The sequence below is a fragment of the Lissotriton helveticus genome, chromosome 9, assembly GCF_964261635.1.
Source record: "Lissotriton helveticus chromosome 9, aLisHel1.1, whole genome shotgun sequence".
NCBI classification, from domain to species: Eukaryota; Metazoa; Chordata; class Amphibia; order Caudata; family Salamandridae; genus Lissotriton; species Lissotriton helveticus.
In genome coordinates, this window is record NC_136070.1 from 118687948 (window position 1) to 118709923 (window position 21976).

Genomic DNA, 21976 nt, shown 5'->3' on the forward strand with positions numbered 1-21976 from the left:
TCCTGGAAATTAGTGACTTTCAAGTATCTGCCTTCAATGTAGAACAGGCCAGCAGGTTTTCTTCCCAGTGTGGCGTGTTCCTGCATCCTCATATAGGCAGAATATGAAAGCCACAGGTAACACAGGAATGCCTATGGCATGTACATTATTGTACGTTGTCCTCTTATTGAAGACTAAACCCATATCCTATGCACAGCCTGCCAAAGCATTGGAATCCCATCCAACTGAGCGCAGAAACCAAAGTAATCTTGCCATGGTTACCGGATTCCCTCAAAAGACATGGAGCATCACCATAAGAGCGAATTGCCAGTGCCACAGCCTTCATGAAACCCTCCGGTGTGCCCTGCAAGTTGTGAGTTGCGGCATGACTGGGGATGGTCTTATGATGGGGTTGATCTTATGTGATAAACTGTGGAGGGGACTTGGGGTGACATTGGGACCACAGTGAGGTCAGTCACAAGGGATATGGTCAGGTTGCTTCCGGTCTTGGTAGTGGAACCTGGTACATGACAAACAGTCACGCCATGGTTTCAATACAATCAATGCTTCTTTCAGATAGTCGATAAGTTGGTTATTCACTTGTACATTAACCCTCAATCTAGCTACTGGAAGTAAGGCATAGGGAATCCTACTGACCCACAACTTCTGTTTCATCTCTTCCAATGTCTGTTGTCGTTTCTATATCTCCAGGCCATAATCAGGACAAAATAGTGGCTTATTTACATTGAACGTTATTTTTATTTGATTCCAAACCTCTATTAGAATCCTCATCTAGTGTCATTACCTCTTTATTCTTGCTATAATCATAAGAGGCAATTGACGTCAGATGAAGGTTTGGGCTTGGGGTTTCGAGGCACCTGTTGACCTGGATATCCTTTCAGGTATCTGGGTTGGTCAGAGTTTTAGTTCCAAGCTGTTAATACTCTGCCATCTGGGTTTCCTTAAACATTTTCAAGCTTTAAGAAAAATCCAAAGCAAAGGTAGTAAATAACAGTTCCTATATGTGGAATCTCTATGATGAACACTGTATAGATTTAGGCATTTGTAGCAAATATTGCCTGGTGGAGCAGAAAAATACTTAGAAATTCTGGGCCAACAAGTCATTAATTAATAATCTATGAAAATATACCACTGTTAATTGCTCTGGTTTGCATCTAGATGTTTCTTGCATTTAAGTAGTGATAAATATTCTAGATGCATTGCTCACATGTAACATACTAATAAAAATAACTGAGCCCGACATTGACACACACCCACACTGCAAGCACATAGATAAAAAAACCCTAGCCATTTAAAAAAAAAAATCCAACAGACATACAGACACTCATTTATACCGACAACATGGAATTAGCAGTGCACATAGACCTACACTGATACTTAACTTTATTCAGCTCGGGAAATAGGGTGCAGTGCATCAGTGGAGTACAGGATGATCTGTACCAAGGGTGCACAAGTTTATGTTTGGGAATGGATCCTGGGTGAGAACCTCATGGGAGCACAAGAAACTTATCCCTCAGGACAGTACTGGTGTGTATCAGGAGAGCGCTGGGTGTTGATCATGAGAAGAGCATGGAGTGTCAAGCATCAGAAGAGCACTGGGCAATTTACATTAGGGGTCACAAGCTTCCTTTTGTACTTGTACAGACTGCAAAGGTTTCTATGGTGGTATTATGGGCACATGGTACTGCAGTCTGGACACTTCCTGCCATACAAAGGTGCTCAAGTGTGAGTGAGCATGGAAGAACGGGCTCTCAGGCACGCCTCACCAGTAAATGGCTGCTGATAACCCACTACTGATAGTTTACTTAGCCCACTTGAGCATTCCTCAGATAAAGTGAGGGATAAATCCCTTGTGTGACGCAGCTAGGAATGGCAGAGATATTCAATGTGCAAAGTATTTATTAGTTGCTATTCAAAAGGTTCGATAGAAGCTTGGTGTCATGCTCCAGCAAGGAAGGTTCTAGTAGCACAATGGAGGACCACTACTTTCATTGAAGTACTTGCCAATGGATGTCACTAAATGGCCACTTAAACAGAAGATTAGGCAAAGCCTTAAAGGAGACACAAGAGAAGAGTAAATCAAAGGAAATGCCTTTGAGGTCCAATTTGCAAGACATGAGCAATTACCAATGAATAGTAAACATGCAAAGACCCAGTCCCATTTCCCCCCATATTTCGCTCCCACATCGTTCTCTGGCTTAATACTCTATCCACTGGATTTTGTCAGTCTGGTTCTCCTAACCTTCAATTGACTTTTATTATCCCCGGACATTGTGGTTTAGTCCTGTGACTTACTAAAAGATTAGACTGTCCCCAAGGTTGTGTTGCTTATTGAAGGAGCAAGGTTTCATAAGTAAAGAAACTTGCTCAGATTCAATCCTCTCGAAACAACATGTAACTTATTAATCAACATGTTTTGTGTATACTAAAACCTGCATTTCACAACATTTTAGTATCTAGGGGAAGCTTGACAATGTGCTTTTACTAACAGTAATCCGAGTGTCTAAAAATGGCCACGGAAAACGCTGGAAGTTTACTGCGCATGCGTCTGCCACATCTACGTGTTGTGATGTATCTCTCGCTTGGTGGGAATTTCTTGCAGCTGCGCACTAGTGCCAAGATGGCCACTTCATGTCTCACACATTTATGCACATGCTCCTGCTTAAACTAAACTTCGGATGTTCTGCTTAACTATTAATGCTATAGCTAAAATAAAATAATGGGGTTAGAGTAGAAATAAGTGGTATACAGTGCATTCATTTACTTTTCGCATTTTAATGGGTCTTTCTTTAACTTTGCTGATAGCTCGTATTTGGGCCTGAAGGGGGACTCAAATCGCCATATCGAAATCCCTCTGCACATGGACTGGAAACATTTAGAGACTTCGAGCAGTGTCATGAATAGCTGCCAAAATCCGTCTTACCCGTGATGTTCCTGGGAAACTGACCGTCTGACCTCACAAAAGGAAGAAATATGAACTATTCAAATACATTGTAAATTATATTGAAACAATTATTGCTGGGTGGAATAAAATCATGGGCAAGAAAATTATGGGCGGGAACATTGATCAACTTTATTGAATAAAAATGATTTCATACTGGTATGGTGTGATGACCTCTCCTCGCCTTTCTGATCAATCAAATGAAGGGAATACACAAATTTGCAACAATGGGGGGTGGTACATTGCCCTGGAAAATAGTATAACAAAGGTAGGCTTAGTCAGTTAGATTGTCCAACTTGTCACAGACCTGTCACTGACCCAACGTATGCTGAAGGAGAATCGAGAGCAGAGTGCTAGTCGAGCATTCTGTCAGAATAATCGAGAGTTTACTGACGAGAAGATTCGATGACCCAGTCACGTCTGAGTGTTAGCCACAGAGAGGTGTGTGACACCGGTGTTGCACTTAGCTGAGGATACCGGTCCTGTTGGCACCTGATTAGTCAGGAACCTTTTTCTTGTCCCAGCCCGTAGCCAGGGTTGGTCCTCGCACCACTCAAGGTAAATATAATCTGTGTCGGTATGTCCCTGTACCGTTTCCTTTTCTCACCCTTCTCAGGTACCAATTCCTAAAATTATAACCTTAAAGTCTTGCAGAATTATTGCTTTAATAATTATTTTCTTACTCGAAAAGTCTTTAATTTCAGTATTGTGGCTATCGACTCATAAAATATTGCATAGATAAAGTGTTTAAACTTTTTCCTGAGTCTGTGGTTATTTCATGAAGGTAAATGTTATTTTCTACCTATTATTCTAACTCTCATATTGATCCTTAAGACTTAGAGTACAGTTGACAAGGATTTGGTAAGTCATGGTGTACAGGTATAAGTCCTAAAGTGAATAAAATTCTGCTAGGCAGGGATTTAAGCATGATTACCGGTTCAGGGTGTGAATGTTTATGGGCCCAGGTGAGTATGGTAAATTGAGCTGGTGATCCCGCACGCCATCAGTATCCCATTAACCTCTGAATTGGCAATGTTTTGTTTTAATTTTAAAGCATATCTTAGGCTGACCTAGATCAGAGGTCTATAACTTGATTCACTTTATCTGTCTATTTGTTTCTCTTATTTCAGACTCTATTTGTCCCTGTTAAATATAGGATTGTTTTCCTTTCCTTATTGTTCATTCGACTCATGTAAAATGGGGCAGATGTGGACAGACTTGGTTAACGCTATGTAAATTGGGGCCTATGTGGACAGACTTGGATAACGCTTTACAAGACAAACCCATGATATAGCGTGGCAGTTCCCACTTCCAACTGTGGTGGAGTCTCGAGCTGGTTCCAGTACCCAGTAATTTACTTCTGTTATACACCTAACATTTATGGAGTACCCGAATTTTCAAACTCTTTGGAGTCAGTCGAACTTTGATTTATTTATTGGATGATTGTAATGTCATTGTATACACTTCCCTTTCCTATGTATGACACATTTCCATGTGCCACACATTGGAACACTTATTTTATAAGCGATTCCAATTTTCATGCAGTCTCAAGTCTAGCAATACACAGCATGTCCTGTTGAGACTTCATGTCACAAGTTCCGCAAATAAGTTAAATAAGAAGTATAGAGAGAAAGTGGGCTTTGGGTCAGCACTATCCAGCCTTTTTCGTGCCATTTTCATAGGTTGTTGTCAGGGAAAGTCAATGAATCCTTGTGATAGACTGTAAATGTTACATGACATTCATCTTGTAATTAATTCAGAGTGTTTTCCATGATGTATTTACATTGCTATCCCAATGATAATGTAATTGCTGATTTAAGAATTGTTTTAACAACTCTAACAACTTGTCTGATTTGCAGATTTTACTCGCCATAAAAAAACGCAAATAATGATGGGCTTGAAAGATGCATCAGAAGAACTGGTTCGTTGCCAAAAGTGACACTATTCAATATTTTACTTGGTATGCCCTTTAAGTTCACAATTAAGAATATAAACTTCATCTTCTGATTCCTTTTCATAGGACTGTTCTTTGAGGGTAAAGCTTGACTCTGGAAACCGTCCAATAAAGGAGTCTGACTCACACTTCCATATTGTTCTGGCCCAGTTTAGCTGTAAAATTTCGATTCTAGAACAGCAGTGGGCAATGTGCACAGTCTCCCAGCTATTACTAAATTCTTCCCCTAACAAAAAGTGAGATCTATTGGGTTACGGTAATTGTAAAGTCTTCTGAGTTTTTCAACTTTGTTCAAGTTTAGTAGCAGGAGTGTTTTTCTGCACAAAACATAATGAGAAAATTTGCTCACAAATTTTCTTTTGTCGTAGCACAGTACCCATGCTAATTTTTTTTTTTTAGATTTACTCCACAACACACTTTTACAAATGTTTCTCCCACGACTTGTTTTGTTTTAAACTTCACAAAAGATGGCAACATTTGAAAACATGAACTTCATGAAGTTATGGAGAAAGAAATCATGAAAGTTCACACCATTGGAGAAAACCAGCATGAGTCTTTGTAGAAACCCTGAGCTTCACAAGAATACAGCCCCCAGCTAGAAACACCTCCATGGAAGTAGATTGTTCAGTCCACAATTACAATGGGTGAATAAACTAGTGTCTCCAAGTCCTGTGATTCTGGGCAAATCACTTAATCTCCCAGCGCCTACCAAAAATGAATGTGTCCTTGTGTAATGTAACTGGTGTCCAAGAAAGCACTCCAATTCCTTCAGGTTGACTTTGCACTATATAAAATTGAAACAAAGAACAAATGGCTTGAAGTCCATAGTTGAAATATGGGCAACTCAGGTTGAAGAAGTCAGTGACAGCTAGAAGAGCAGAGTAAGAAAGCAGTAGGACTGGGAACAGATGGTACTGAACTGTAGAGGACGACAGATCAGGGATTCATACTATTTCTTTGGTGACAGATTTCTCATAATTCCCATTCATTCATCATTTTCATTTCTTCTACCATCTTTCTTCGTATTTTCTCTTGCTTTTTGAGGTTCATGGGTATCTTTTCAAATTCTGACTGTGCCACACTTTTAGATATTAGCAGTGAATGTTGTGACAGAGGTCCTGGAATTTCATATGTCGAGTCTGCATATTTCTTTTCAATTTACATTTCCCATGACTGCAAAGGATTTGTCATACAGGTCATCCCAGGCAAAGATTATCAGGGTGTTTTGATGCGGGAGATGTCCATGAAGATTTGAGTGTCTGCTGCAAGTTTGTAATACCATGCAAGGATGTCCCTTTCTAACAACCTCTCTTGCACATACTTTTCTTAGCATCCGCACCTACTTTCCTTTATTGCACACTAGTTAGGTTTCTCTCCGTTACCCCTTCGGTGCACATCTTCTGCTGTACAATGTAGTTTTAGCCTGTGTGCTTTTCTAAGGTAAAACTACTGCAAAACCCCCAAATGTTGGGACCCCTTCGCTATATCCGCTTCTGCAAACTAAATAAGCCCAAGGTGATGCCATTGGCAACAGATGTATTTAGCTTGTCTATGCCAGGGAGCCTGGGGCGAGTTGTGGAGGGACTGATGGGCATTCATGCCATTAAGTGTGGAAGTGAGCTATGTTTATGACAACAGCCATACCACCTTTTTGGCTGACTCAATTATTTAAGATTTGCACTTTTCATCATATAACCTTTATTTGAATGAAAGGCTTGCAAGGTGCAGTGAAGCAATGGTACATGCCTAACTGGTTCTGCAACATTACACAGCGGGCTACTCAACACTGCAACTACAGTGCCCAAAAGCTTTCACACATTATCCACATTGCTGCTTCCTCAGCTGTTGGCAAGCAGCACCAGCACACTCATGAAATCCAGAGTTATAAGTTCTGCATAAAAATGTTTCACATAACATACCATATTATCAGAATGGATTACTACCTTTGAACTTTTTTTAAGTTATTACTTTTCTTCATTTGTATCTTTTGCTCCTACGTGTGTTTTACTCTGTGAAATGGATTTGCCATTCACAAGCTGGATATCCGCCGTGCTGCCTGGGTGAGGCAACACAAAATGGCGGCTGAACACAAAATGGCGGCTAGATATGAAGCGGAGTCAAAAACTACGTAACCTCAGACCCTCCTTTTGCCATACTCAGGCAAGGCACAAAATACTCATGCTAGTCTGAGTCGATGTCAATGGTCATGAGGTTATTGAGTTGTTGCTGTAACATCATTCTAATATTCTCTGTTTTCTGTGACACTCGTTTTGGAACGCATACAGTGGCACAAAGTCCACAGATGGCTGGGCCACACTGTAAACAGAGGCAGCAAGAAAAGATGATAGTTAGAATCGCTCCAAGGAAAGTTAACACTTTCCATCCCCATGTGGACAGTAGTCCCCAAAACCATCCCATCACAGACCAATCTCCAGTATCCTGATGAATGGACTCGGAAATGACATGTAGTTTAGAAATGGCTTGGTATACTGTCAATCAATCAATCAATCACGACATTTTTAGAGCGCACTACTCACCCGTAGGGTCTCAAGGCGCTGGGGGGGGGGGTGCCGTTACTGCTCGAACAGCCAGGTCTTGAGCTTCTTCCTGAAGGCGAGGTGGTCTTGGGTCAGGCGCAGGTCAGTCGGGAGGGAGTTCCAGGTCTTGGCGGCCAGGTGGGAGAAGGACCTTCCTCCTGTTGTCGCTCTTCGGATGCGGGGGACGGCGGCGAGGGCGAGGCTGGTTGATCTGAGGTGGCGCTTGGGAGCGTAGAAGTTGATTCGGTTGTTGAGGTAGCTCGGGCCTTGGTCGTGTAGGGCTTTGTGTGCGTGGGTGAGGAGACGGAATGTGATTCTTTTCTTGACGGGGAGCCAGTGCAGGTCTCTCAGATGTCCGGAGATGTGGCTGTTTCGTGGGAGGTCGAGGATGAGTCTGGCTGAGGCGTTCTGGACCCGCTGGAGTCTCTTCTGGAGCTTGGCGGTGGTTCCGGCGTAGAGAGCGTTGCCGTAGTCCAGTCGGCTGGTGACGAGGGCCTGGGTGACGGTCTTCCTGGTCTCGGTGGGGATCCACCAGAAGATCTTCCGTAGCATGCGTAGGATGTTGAAGCATGATGAGGAGACGGCGTTGACTTGTCTGGTCATGGAGAGGGAGGAGTCCAGGATGAATCCCAGGTTACGTGCGTGGTCAGTCGGTTTGGGTGCGGTGCCCAGGGCGGGGGGCCACCAGGAGTCGTCCCAGGCGGAGGGCGAGGAGCCCAGGATGAGGACCTCCGTCTTGTCCGAGTTCAGTTTCAGGCGGCTGGTCGTCATCCACTCGGCTACGTCTCTCATCCCTTCGTGCAGGTTGGTTCTGGCGGCGGCGGGGTTGTTGGTCAGGGAGAGGATCAGCTGGGTGTCGTCGGCGTAGGAGATTATGCTGAGGTTGTGTTTGAGTGCGATGGCCGCGAGGGGGCTCATGTAGACGTTGAAGAGGGTGGGACTCAGCGAGGATCCTTGGGGGACGCCGCAGATGACTTCGGTGGCCTCTGACTTGTACGGTGGTAGGCGGACTCTCTGTGTTCTTCCGTCGAGGAAGGAGGTGATCCAGTCAGTCAAACAAAACTTTATTTGATTTGTTAAAACCTTAAAAGTACATTCCACATTCCGTGATAAGAGAAAGGACAACAACAAAACATGGTAATATTCAACAAGAAAAAGAGCAGCAGCATCACAAGATAATATTAAAGCCACAATTACACCTCAAGATACTTAAAATTAACTTCTCTTGTTCCTTTTAAAACGGAGTATTATAACATTATTTGTTAAAATCGCTAAAATTTCCTCTTTATACCTTCTTCAGAATGCAGTTTTTACTACTATTGTCCCTTAGTATCTCTACCTTTATTCAGGGATAAGGGCTACACTATACATGTTCTTCTGCGCATTTGAGGAACCACCTAACTTTGTTCATATATTTCCCCAACGCGCAGGCTATATCTAAAGTCTCCATTTCCACCAAAAGAGTGGCAGCTTGCATTCTGTACATAATCTTATATTTTTTCAAAATCGGACATAAAAACTCCTTTCGAAAGTCTAAAAATCTCGTACAATCTAATAAAATATGTGACATATCACAAGTGGTTCCTAAAGTGCAAGTGCATTTCCCATTACTTCCTATCATTGAATTTCGAACCCCATTATTTGCATAGCATGGGTTTATGCCAATTCGCATTTTAAGGACTTCTCGCCTCAGACTATGGCTGGGTAACCGATCCACGTAAGGGAAGTGTTGACTGCTCTCCCAAGCCACTTTCATATGTGCTACCGAGGACTTTTGAGCAAGGTATGCACGGTCATAACTACGGGACATATTGACCCCCTGAGTCTTTAATTCTTTTTTCCCAAATATTATGGGGTCTTGCGGCAGACATACCTTCAGATCTAGCACCCCATAAGCCTTGCTTATTGAGGCGCTTACCTCTTTTGCCCAGGGGAGCTCACTATTGATAATTTCCTCCTTAGCCCATTGGGAGATTTTAGCAATTTCCCCTACTCCCAACCGCTGCCAGAAGCGTACAAGGCTCATACAAACTGTAATAGCCCAGGAGGTTATTCCCAGCTCCAGTCGTGCTGCCTGCACCATAGAGGATTTTGGCAGAGCGAATAAGCTTTTTAATATATTTCCCTCTTCACTATCCCAGGAGGTCTTACCACTGAGATAAATAACCTCGGCTCCATACAGAAATTGTGGGGGGACCATTGCTTGATAGGCTTTTAAGACCGGTCTATCTGACCTTTCACCATAGGTGATATTAAAGCTTTTTAGGCCTTTGACCGATGCCAGTGCCCTTATTTTTAATGCTTGCAGGTGTGTATGCCATTTCAGGTTACCTGAGAACCACATTCCCAAATATCTATAGTTGGTCACCCTCTCAAGCAAGGTTGTGCCGAGATACCACGAGAACTTCACTTTCCTTCTCCCAAAGCATACTATTTTGGTTTTATCCATATTTACCACTAGTTTTTTACTCGTACAGTAATCTTTAAACCTATTGAGTTTTCTCTGGAGGCCTATCTCCGTTTGATCCATTATTATTAGGTCATCGGCATAAAGGAGGCACGATATGTGCCTTCCTCCCAACTTCGGGTTCGCCCCTCTGACATCTCTTAATACTTGGGGTAGGTCAGCTAAAAACAGGGCGAACAGCAGGGGGGCTAGAACGCACCCCTGTCTTAAGCCGTTTCCAATAGGGATTCTCCTGGTCAGTCCTCCATCCGTGTCCAATATTATCTGTGCCCAATTTTCTGTATGTAATGCTTGGACAAGGGCCAGCAGGTCATCCTGTAGTTCATACCCTATTAGTGTTGACCACAGCTGATCCCTGTCCACAAGATCAAAGGCTGCACGGAAGTCAACGAAACAGCAGAATAGATTACTCCTCTGATCAATTGACTTCCGTGCGATGGACCACAGAGCAAAACAATGGTCAATCGTTGAGTGGCCTTCTTTAAACCCCCCCTGCTCTGGGGGTATTATCTGTTTGTCTTCCACCCACTCCTTTAGGATCCCTAGGATTACCTTAGAAAAAACCTTTTCGCCTATATCCAAGAGGTTTATTAAGCGGTAATTTTTAGGGGTGTTTACATCACCTTTTTTATGGATTGGCCTAACAATAGCCCCTTTCCAATTTGCAGGGAATTCACCTGAATTTAGGATCCATAAAAACATATTTGAAAGGAACTCTGCCCACCATTCTATGTTTGTTTTTATTATGACAGCTGGCAGGTTATCAGGGCCGGCTGCCCGTGTTAGGTTTAGTCTAGATATTATGGTTCTAATTTGATCTCGGAGAAAATGGGTTTTTAATTCTTCACTTATTACTGGCCAGGCATTTACCATTATTCCCTCCCTCATTGGCCATTTCCCATAGATTTCCTCTAGATAGGCCAGCCACTTATCCTCTGGTACTGCGCACTGCATGGTCCCTTGTGCTTTCCCCATACAGTCCTGTATTAGCCTCCAAAAGCCTTTCACATTTTTGTCTTCAATTGTCACGAGTAGATTATCCCAACATTTGTCCTTAAAACACCTTTTTTTATCTCTAATAACTGACTTATATTTTAGCTTCATTTTTTTGAGATCTGATACCACTACCTCACTATAGTTACCTCTGAGTCGTCTTTCTTGTTTCCTAATACCGGCCTTTAATTTCCGGCATTCGGCATCAAACCAGTGTTTGTTATTATTAGGGTATAATGTCGCATTATTTACTGGTTTTTGGTTATTGCACTTTAACTTAATCCGGAGGCATTCCACCAATTGCCTTATTATGCCCTCGTACCAGGCTATACTTCCTTCTGGTACAAGGTTACCCAAATTCACAGTTAACTGATATGCACTTAGTTTCTGTATATATTCCTCGGTGATTCGTGTTGTTAACCGCTTGGGGTATTCTACATCTACTGATAACACTTTTTGTCTTTGCGGGTGGCTATTTACCTGAAGTTCAAACTGCAGTGGATAGTGATCACTACCCTCCACCCCCAAAATTTCGAACTGCTTGATAAGGTGGAAATGCCAGGCCTGTATAAATACATAGTCTATGGGGCACATTTGTTGCCCTACCTTAAAGGTACGCTTCGCAGGCCTGTCTGCTTCCTTTCTACCGTTGGTACATACAAATCCCATAACCCCCAACAGTTGCCCGAGCTTATCATCTTTACTTGAGGTTTCACAGCTGGGGAATTGTGCCTGCTCTATTTTATATGCATCCAACAAGTCCTTCAACCAAGAATCCATTGATTTAGGATTCAATTTATGGTTGAAGTCTCCCAATATTACGAGCACATCCTTTGGAAACCGGTTACACACCCCATCTAGGTCAGTTTTTAAGTGTTCCAAGTCTGCCTTATATTCATTTACTTTCCCTTTCTGAATATATACATTTATAATGCATAGACTTTCACCCCCCAACATGTTGTTTGTTGTTCGCACTCTATTGCCCAGAGCCCAGTTACACTGTAGTTCCAGGGGTTCAATGTCCTTGGCAATCCTTGTAGAGATCAGCGTCATCAAACCCCCTGAAGGTCTACCCACCGTGTTCCTTTTAGCGGCTTTTACATAATGAGTGAAACCTACCGTAGCTGGGATTTCGCCACACAGCCAAGTTTCCTGGAGGCAAACGATATCGTTTTTCCTCAAGATATTTTAAAATTTTTCCTGTATCGCTATTCTATTGTACCCGTTTATGTTCCAGGTCATTATTGATAGGCTGTGCGGCGCTCCTGCTTCCTAGTCGATCTCACTCATAATCCACTCATGATCCATTCCAGTGCCTTCTCCTGGATTCCGATGTTGCCGAGGCGCTGTATTAGGGTGCGGTGGCAGACAGTGTCGAACGCCGCGGAGAGGTCAAGGAGGATGAGGGCCGCTGTTTCTCCGTTGTCCATCAGGGTTCGGATGTCGTCGGTGGCAGCGATGAGGGCGGTCTCGGTGCTGTGGTTGGCTCGGAAGCCAGACTGTGAGGGGTCGAGGGATCCATTCGTCTCGAGGAAGGCGGCCAGCTGTTTGTTGACGGTCTTTTCGATGACTTTGGCCGGGAACGGGAGGAGCGAGATGGGACGGTAATTCTTGAGTTCGGTGGGCATTATCGGGAATGTAAACACTGCAACTAGACCCAATTAATTTACAGACTCCTCCTCTATCTGCAAGAACAATATCTAAAACCATTCGGTTTTGTAAAGTCATAAGACGATCTGCCTGAAGCTCTGCCGTCAAATTACCCAAAGCTCCAAAAGTTATATTTATCGTGGCCTCGACAACACAAACCAACTGTCTAATGTTTCTGCTATTGACCATTGGACCCCAAAAGGGAAGGAACCCTTTAATAAAGTCTCCTCACTCTTGTCCAGCTGTGTCTCCAGAATCAATAACCCCTCTACTATATCTCTTTCTGTGATGATCTGCAGGAGCAGTATATGTCGGAGGAAGGAGGAAAGCTATATAACATGCTCCCGAGAAGTAGGTGGGAAGCCATGTATAGGCTCTATCGTGGCAGATAAAATATGTACCTTGAGATGGTACTAACGGTGAGGAAACCAAGGGTGTATAAACGTATGTATAGGAACAATTACTCTTTTCCTGTGTAATCTTAGTGTTCTGGCCATTTATTTGTAAACACAAATTACCTTTATGAAGTATAGTCCAAATCGGTGAAGATCTCTTCTGTTTAAACTTATCAGTGAGGCTAGTGATATAACGAGTCACATTCCAACCATCATATGCTCGTTTCTCATCCATGGGAATCTTACTAATGTCAGCAATTTTTGCCATAGTCACTATTCCCTTTATCAAAGGACTGTGACTAAAATATACTCCACCATTATAGGACCCACCAGGAGGATATCGGAGTTGATTCTGGTATGCATTAGAAAACATAGCCAGATAAGCCCAAGCAGAACCCTCATATGAAAATGGGAGAACTAAATACGGCATCCCTCTATTTGTATTATGGGGCATGAGTCCACAAACCCAACAGTCAGTAGTATTGACTACCAATTGGTGTTGATGTAACAATTGAATAAATGAATTGTTAAGGTATTCCATTCTCCTCATCTGTTCATGATCTGGGAGTGCATAGAATTTGTGCGGAGAAATAGTAGTAGAGGAAATCAAAGAGACAGAAGTAGGAGCAGGGGCTGGCTGCATAATGTGTATAATCCATCCTACACATGCTAATAAACTACATAAACATACCAGAATACATAGTGCTATGCCACAACGACTAAACAATAATTTTTTATAATGGGTTTTTTTCATCATTTTAATATCGCCCCCTTCCATTTCGTTATCCATTACTCTAAAGGCGTTGCTCACGATAATCTTCCTTAATCACTTGGCTGTGATTGTTAGCCGTCCTATGACACTGCAAGTCCTGTTGACCTAGTCACTATTCAGGTCACAGCCTAAGACTTCTACCGTGACCCAGCAACTTGATGGATAATGGAAAAGGAATGTCTTTTATTTAAAAACAAAATCACAAAACACAAAATGTAATTGTCCTTGGTCAACCTTGATCTCAGGTTGTACCGTGTTTTGCCAGGTATCATTTGGTCATGGAACAGTTTTTCTGGATCCGATGTATTCAATCGCAAGTGAGATGGTACAGCTTCCTGTAAAACGTCGTCGTCCTCTTTTTCGCAACTTGTCCAATCCAGGCGTGCACTACTGAATGGTACAAATCTGGGTACTTTTTCACACTCGCTATCACCGACACCTTCTCGGACCCATTGGTCATAAGGTAACGGGAATGGTACTCTTTTACAGTGCACACCGTGGATCCAATTTTTCTTCCCAACGACCTTTACTGCTGTACGGGTGGTCAACAAAACTTGTTTCGGGGGCCCCCAAAGAGGTTCCAGGTTATTTTTCCTCTGGAAATTCTTCAGACACACTCAATCCCCAGGTTGGATGGAGTGTCCTGGATCTGAGGAAGCCTCTGGCAAAGCATTTTGGACCTGTTGACGAATAACACATAATTTAGTGGTGAGGTCATGCAGATAATCAACCAACAATGGATATGGAACATCCGAATATTTCTTGGGGCGAGGGACTCCCCAAACGTTTGCTGGGCGTCCAAAAACAATCTCATATGGGCTAAGCCCCAAACGAGAATGGACTGTCGTTCTTGTTGAGAGAAGTGCCAAAGGCAAGGCATCAGGCCAGGAAAGGCCTGTGCTAGCCTGTATCTTTGCCAATTTAAGCTTGAGAGTGCCATTGTAACACTCTACCAAACCCGCTGACTGAGGATGGTTTGCCGCATGGAATTTCTGCCTAATACCAAGACCCACACACACCTTCTGCATAATTTGGCCTACAAATTCACTCCCATTGTCACTCCAGACAATGCGCGGCAAACCAAACCTCGGGAAAAACTCCTTCAAAAGGACTTTGGCAGTGGACAAAGCAGTATTGTCCTTTAGGAGGTAAGCCTCTATCCATCTGGAAAAGGCGCAAACCACCACCAGGACATTCTTAAGGTTGTTGAAACGTTCCATGTGAATAAAGTCTATTTGCAGTACCTCGAAAGGATACGTAGGGGGAGCAAAATGACCTGCCGGAGTTGGTGTTCCTTTTCCTGGATTGTGCATCAAGCAAACAATACAATGCTTCACCACATTCTCTACACATTTGGGAATACCTTTATTCTGCCATACTGGAGCCAGGAGTTTACATATACCCCTTGCATTGATATGGGCTGGTCCATGTGCCATAGTAACTACAGGTAGTACATACGCATCTGGTAACAACCATCGCTGATGCTCTGACAATTCCGTCCAACATCCTATCGTGTCCAACATTCCCGTACTCTCTCTCCACTTACTCAATTCTTTCTCTGTTGCTTCCTTCTGAATCATTTTCACACTTTCTACTGTGTCTTCACACATACCTCCTTCCTCAAACCAACTTGCAGGGCCTGCAACGTACATGTGACTTTCAATATCTTTCGCTGTTTCCCTTGCTACTTCATCCGCAAATGCATTTCCTCGACCCACATCATCAGTAATTCTTTTATGCGCACTGCACTTCACAATCGCTACTTGAGCAGGCAAAGCAAGTGACTCAAGAAGATCAGTTAGCAACTGACCATGCTGTATTTTAGTGCCGTGGGAGGTAAAGAATCCTCTTTCCTTCCACAAACGGCTGAAACTATGAGCAACGCCAAAGACATATTGGCTGTCTGTGTAAATGGTCACTCTCTTTCCTTTCGCCAACACGCATGCTCTCGTTAATGCAATTAACTCTGCAGCTTGCGCTGAGTTCTGTGAAATGCGTGCAGTTTCTACTACTGTATGCAAAGTTGTAACAGCATAAGCTGCTGTCGTCTCGAAGCTTGAAGCAAGACCCGTCTACCCACAGGATCCCATCCGGATCCACAAGTGGTGTATCTTTTAAATAAATTCGACCTTTAGTTTCTTCTTCTGTACGAAGTAAACAATCATGCTGGTCTTGTACATTTTCTCATCTAAAACAGGTAACAATGTTGCTGGATTCAGGACATTACATCTCTTGATATGTATGCGACTAGCTAAAAGCGTCAACTCATATCCTGACAAACGGGCACTTGTTAAGTGTTGTGTCTTTGTCCTATTCAAAAGAGTTTCTACTGCATGTGGCACCGTAACATTAAGAGTATGATCTAATACCAGTCCAGCAGATTGACGAATGGAGATTGCCGCTGCTGCTGTTGCTCTGAGACAACTAGGTAATGCCTTGGCTACTGGATCCAATGTAGCCGAAAAATAGGTACATGGCCTTTGTTGGTCTCCAAATTGTGTCAAGACAGACAATGCACAACCTTCTCTCTCATGAACATAGAGTGTGAAAGGCTTACTATAATCTGGAGTAGCCAACACAGGAGCAGAACACAACGCAGTACGTAAATCAGAAAAGCTCTTCTGACACTCATCAGTCCAAGGAAGAGGTTGGGGTGTATCTTTCAAGGTAAGTGCCAACAAAGGTTTGGCCAGCAGGGAAAAATTCGGGATCCATTGTCTACAATAAGAGGTAATGCCTTAGAAAGCACGCACCTCTCTTTGTGTGGATGGCACAGACATTCGTGCAATTGCATGGATACGCTCTGGGGTCAATCGCCTTCCCTCCTTTGACAAGAGATGACCTAAATAGGTAACCTCTTGGCAACAATATTGTAACTTGGAAGGTGACACCTTATGGTGCAAGTCAGACAAATGTTGCAGAAGTAACACAGTTGCATTTTTACAAACATCTTCTAAATCGGCAGCCACTAACAAATCATCCACATATTGGATAAGAGTAGCACCTGGAGGCATAGAAAAAGTGTCAAGCTGGGATTTCAAAGCCTGACTATAGATGGAGGGACTCTCACAATAGCCTTGAGGTGCATGTTTAAACCAAAGAGATCCCTACTCTCCTCAGCAATAGGAATGCTAAAGAAAGCATTTTTGAGATCAATAACTGAAAACCAAGCTGCCGAAGCAGGAATAATAGTGAGCAGAGCAATAATGTCCGGAACAACAGGAAACTGAGGGACAACATTTTGTTGACCTCTCGGAGATCAATTACAAAATGATACACAGGTGGCTGAGAAGGATCAGTACGTTTAAGAACAGGCAGAACAGGACTATTGCAAACATTTCCTCTGGTCTCTTCGACCACACCCTTCTGAGCAAAGTCATACACAATAGCCAATAAAGTTCTTTCGCCATCATTAGAGATCTTGTATTGAGGAATGCGTGGCAACTTAACATCAGGCTTAACAGTAATCACATAAGGCGGAATTTGAAGCAAACCAACATCATTCGGGCCCGTAGCCCAAAGCGTAGCGGGAAGTGAATGCAATTCGAGTGGCAGTTGGTCTTTAGATACATACATTGGAGAAGTCAATTTATCACCCAAAGTAAGATGTACACCAGAGGGAGAACAATACAACGTGGCATGCAAACGTTTCAATAAGTCCAAACCCAACAATTTTCTCGGCAACCGGTCGTCAAAAGAAGCGGAGCTTCCAAATCATACGGACCAATAGAAATAGGAAAAGGACAAGAAACAGGGTTACTAACCGGGGCGCCAGAGAATCCTATGGAAACATTTGTTAAGCCAGACAAAGGTGCCCCAGGGAGTTTGGAATGCATTATAGAACTTCTCATTGCACCAGTATCCAACAGAAACGGTTCTGTAACACCTAATGCTACAACATCAACATAAGGTCCATTCTGATCCACTGGAACTGATACGACTCCCTTACTTCGTCTATGGCTGTCCTAGCTAGTATGAAAATCGGGACTTTCATCTTCTGCACAATAATCGTCATTATAATATTGTGCAGACTGAGAAATCTGTTGATCAAAATAATTCATAGTGTTCTGCGGGGGTAAGGAACGCTGTCCTTGAGGCAACGTACCTCGCCCTCTACCCTTAGGTGCTGACTGAAAACCACCACGACCTCGTGGCACAAATTGTCCACCAGCACGTTGTAGTAAAACCGGACAATTATTCTTAAAATGACCTTCCTCTTTACAGTAGGCGCATTGATTAGGACCCAACGGAGGTCACGGAAAAAAAGGTGTAGGTTTCTGCAACAATCTCTGAAACTGTGGAGGCTGTTGCGATTCGGACTGACCAGAATGAGGGGGATAAGCTTGCTGCAAAAGAATCTTCGTTTTCAATTCTTCAGTCTTTTTCTCCACTTTTTCCTTTTCTTCCTTATCCCTATTCCCATAATACTGAGCAGTAGCTAATATCTGGGCAGGCAATGAAACGGCCCACAAACTCTCTGATTGTTTTAGTTTATGCGATAATTCCGGAAGTAGATTAAAGACAAATGTATCTACGAATAACCGCTGTCCACCCTCAGTACTCCTATCTTGACCACTATGATGAAATGAAAGTTTCTTCGAAACGAGTAAAGAAATCGGAGACACTTTCATCCGTCTTTTGTTTGCACGCTGCCAACTTATCCCAGTTAACGCGTACAGCAGGCATCATCGTCTTCATAAGAGCTATCATTCTACCAGGTAATTCCGTAATCAAATCATCAGGTTTAGCACCACCTATCTGTCCTGCATCTGCGGCCGCTATAGCAGCCCAATCTCCACCTAAAGCTTGAGCATGATCTTCCCTACGAATTTTAGCCCATAGAGCTTGTGGGACTACATTTCCCATCAGTAAATCAATATCTGCCAAATTCATGATACACGCATCGACAGTCTGGGACAACTCTTTATAATACCCAGCAGGATTCTTACGAGGGTCCGGTAAAGACTGTTTAAGCGCCAAGACTTCCGATCTTTTCCAAGGATCATGTACCCATATACGCTGAAAATGAGCAGGGACAGGTGGGACAGCATTCTGATCCCCTTCCCTCCATATCGGAGGTACTTCTCACATAGGATATTGTTTCATTTTACGCCGAACCGCAGGATCAGGTTCAAGAGGAGGTTGAGAGAAAAAGGAAGTCCTGAAAGTAACAAGCTTTTGAACAGCATGCTCTATCAAATTGATCCTGTATCTCGAACAAACCCTGAGGAGGTAAATCTGGATCCGTATCTCCCCACCCTTTGATAAGAGTGTTACACATAACATTAAAGATATGCCTCTGCATAGGCGCATTCCATTGTAGAAAAGTGTCTAAAATATCACGCGCACTATACTGTAGATCGCTCATGATCCAATTACGAGCGAGAGAATCTAACATAATTCGCTCTTCCGAACCTGGAATCTGACTACGAGATTGCCTTCGAGATGAAGCAGGAGAAAAAGAAAGAGGCCCAAGAAAAGGTGACAAGAGACCAGAAACAGTGTTAACTAATCGTTGTCGAGCTGTAGGGGAATCCGACACAGAACAGGAGACAACGTATTCTGTAAAACAGGAGAAGAACTAGTAACAAAAGAAACTGAAGATGAAGGAGACTGGAGTGCAGAATGTTGAGGTACAGAAGTCGGTGGCAAAGGAGGCGGAGATGGAATCACTGGAAGAGGCAAATGTGCGGGAACCGGAATAACTGGATTAGCAGCAGGTTGTAATGGAGGTGAATTAGCACCTAATACATAAGGTGGAGGCAGTGTAAGTAAATGGGACATGAAAGGATCTTCGTCAGGAGCCTTACTCTTTGAGGAAGTAGGCAACACCGGATAACATCTATCTATTGCCATACGATGCTGTCTTTCCAAAACTTCAATCATCTGATCAGTCGCGTCATTTTTAAACTGTTGTGCAGCCTGTAAAATTGTCATATTTTGCTCCTTCTTATCATTCTTCAATTGTTTAATTTCTTTTTGTTTGGCTTCCTTACGCCAGAGGCAGAAAGAGTCAAACATTGCCGGCCGGACTTTTCTCTTAAACAAAATCGTTTCTAAATTATTCAATATTTCAGGCTCAAAGCTACCATGTTGTGGCCACTGTAAGACACCATCTTTCTTTGTGTATCGGATCCATGTTTCATTAAAAATAATAGGGCCGAGACCATGTTTCGAATAGAGGTCATAAGTGGGAGTTCCAACCGGAGGAATCGGACAAGAGTCCTCTAGCCGGGAATCCCTAGAACAACCAAGACCACAGAATTTCCTAAACTTACTAAATCCAGGCATTTCGTAATGAACTGGATTTTTCAAACGTCAAGAGGTTTTAAGACAATATAGTCACAGCACAAACGTACTTATCCCTTGGCTTCGATTAGTGCACTGATCGAATAACAAAAACCAAAAACCCAAACAAAGAGTGTGCGCTACCCACGAATACTTAACTAAGTGTTTTCTCACGCCAACAGATGTCCGTCTAGTGTCTAGCTATACCAATCATCACCAGAGGGCCAAGGCAGGGCGACAGTCAGGGCAGCAGTCGTCGGAAAGGAGTAGCCACGCTGTAAAAGACCTTTGGTCCACTTCGACATACAGGGGTCGCTCACGTGGTTCGCGAATCCTCCAGAATTTTCTTGCGAAGCTCCTCACGATCTTCGCGCTGAACCACCACCACTGAAGTCACCCACACGTTGGGCCGCCAATTGGAGAACCGGGCCTTATTGACCCAGCAGCGCAGGGCACGCCTAAGATCTCCGGGTTCACCTCCCTTGTCAGACAGAGACACAAGACACTCTGTTAGGCGTAGAAAAGCAGATTTATTAGCTGCAACCAAGCACAGTTGTCCAAGAAGTTACAGGAGGTAGATTCTTAGGAGACTGCCACTTAACTCCGTGGCTCACAATCTATTATAGTACACATGTTTACAATGCCCACTCCCAAAATATACAAAATTGATGAATAGAAATAGTTCGAAAACAAGCTATTGAATGTCAAAACACACCCTCCTTTCAGACCTTGTGTGCTCTCCTGCCCTCAAGTTAATCAACACTAGTGCCCGTAATTCAATTTGCAGGTGGTAGAACATGTTTGAATGCTTCAAAGGATAGTTTATGTAACCAGAGAATACACAAAGAGAGTAGTGAAGGTCAGTCAAATAGAATGAAGTCAAGAAGAATGGTGGGAGCCAAACAGTCAGTCGAGACAGGGATCAATCAGCCTAGACATGGATTAGTGGACTCGGCCAGACCCTGACATCAAGTTCGTAAACAAGGGCAGAGGGTTTACTTGACACGAAGAACACGTAGACAGCTGAAAATACAAAAACACCGTGTCCGCCGTGCTGCCTGAGTGAGGCAACACAAAATGGCGGCTGAACACAAAATGGCGGCTAGATACGAAGCGGAGTCAAAAACTACGTAACCTCACTTCTTGAGCAGTTATGAACCAAATGTTGATCTTATGTTGGATATTCATGACCTACAGGAAGTGACAAAGGATTTTCTGTGGTTATGGTAGGATTCCTTTTTAGATCTGTCTGGAGATAGCTTTAGCTGTTCCAGACCTCACTTGATCACAAAAAGCAAATGAATACAAATCTGTGCAGAGACCGAGAGGTTGGCTCCATCCCTTTGTTATTATTAACATAGGCATTTGTTTTGGCAGGAGTTGCATTACTCTGCCTATGTATTAAATCTATAGGTTATGATTGATAGTGAAGTTGTTAACACTGACCCAGAATCTAATGTGGAAGGAAGGGGCTTTGCATGTAGGAACCCTGTGATAAATACAATAGGAAGGGGTTTATGCTTTGACAGCTACAACAGAAAATGATTTTGTGTTGCAACTGTGATAAAGGCAAAAATAGGGGTTTTACACTGTGACCTCAGAGTCAAATACAATAGGATAGGGATGTATAAGGTGTACTCTCTGATAAATACCATAGGAAGAGGCTTGACATTGTCTATCACCTTCTTACACAAATCTTAAACATATAAGCAATGGCTGGATATTTATTGATTAGGTGTTATTATGTGTTTTGAGTCGTTCTGTGTTTTTAGACCTCACCTCCTTCCTGAATAAGTCTTGGACTGCTCTGCTTTGCTACTATGAGGGGCCAGTGCTAAAGATGTGTAATTGGTGCTCTGTTGTGGGTCCAATGGGAAGCAGACTTCAGGGCTTTGCCCCCCCCCTTTCTTGGTCCTATTCTCTATGGGAATTCAATTGGTTAGCAGTTGTGTGTGTCTACCTATGCAGCAGTTCAATTT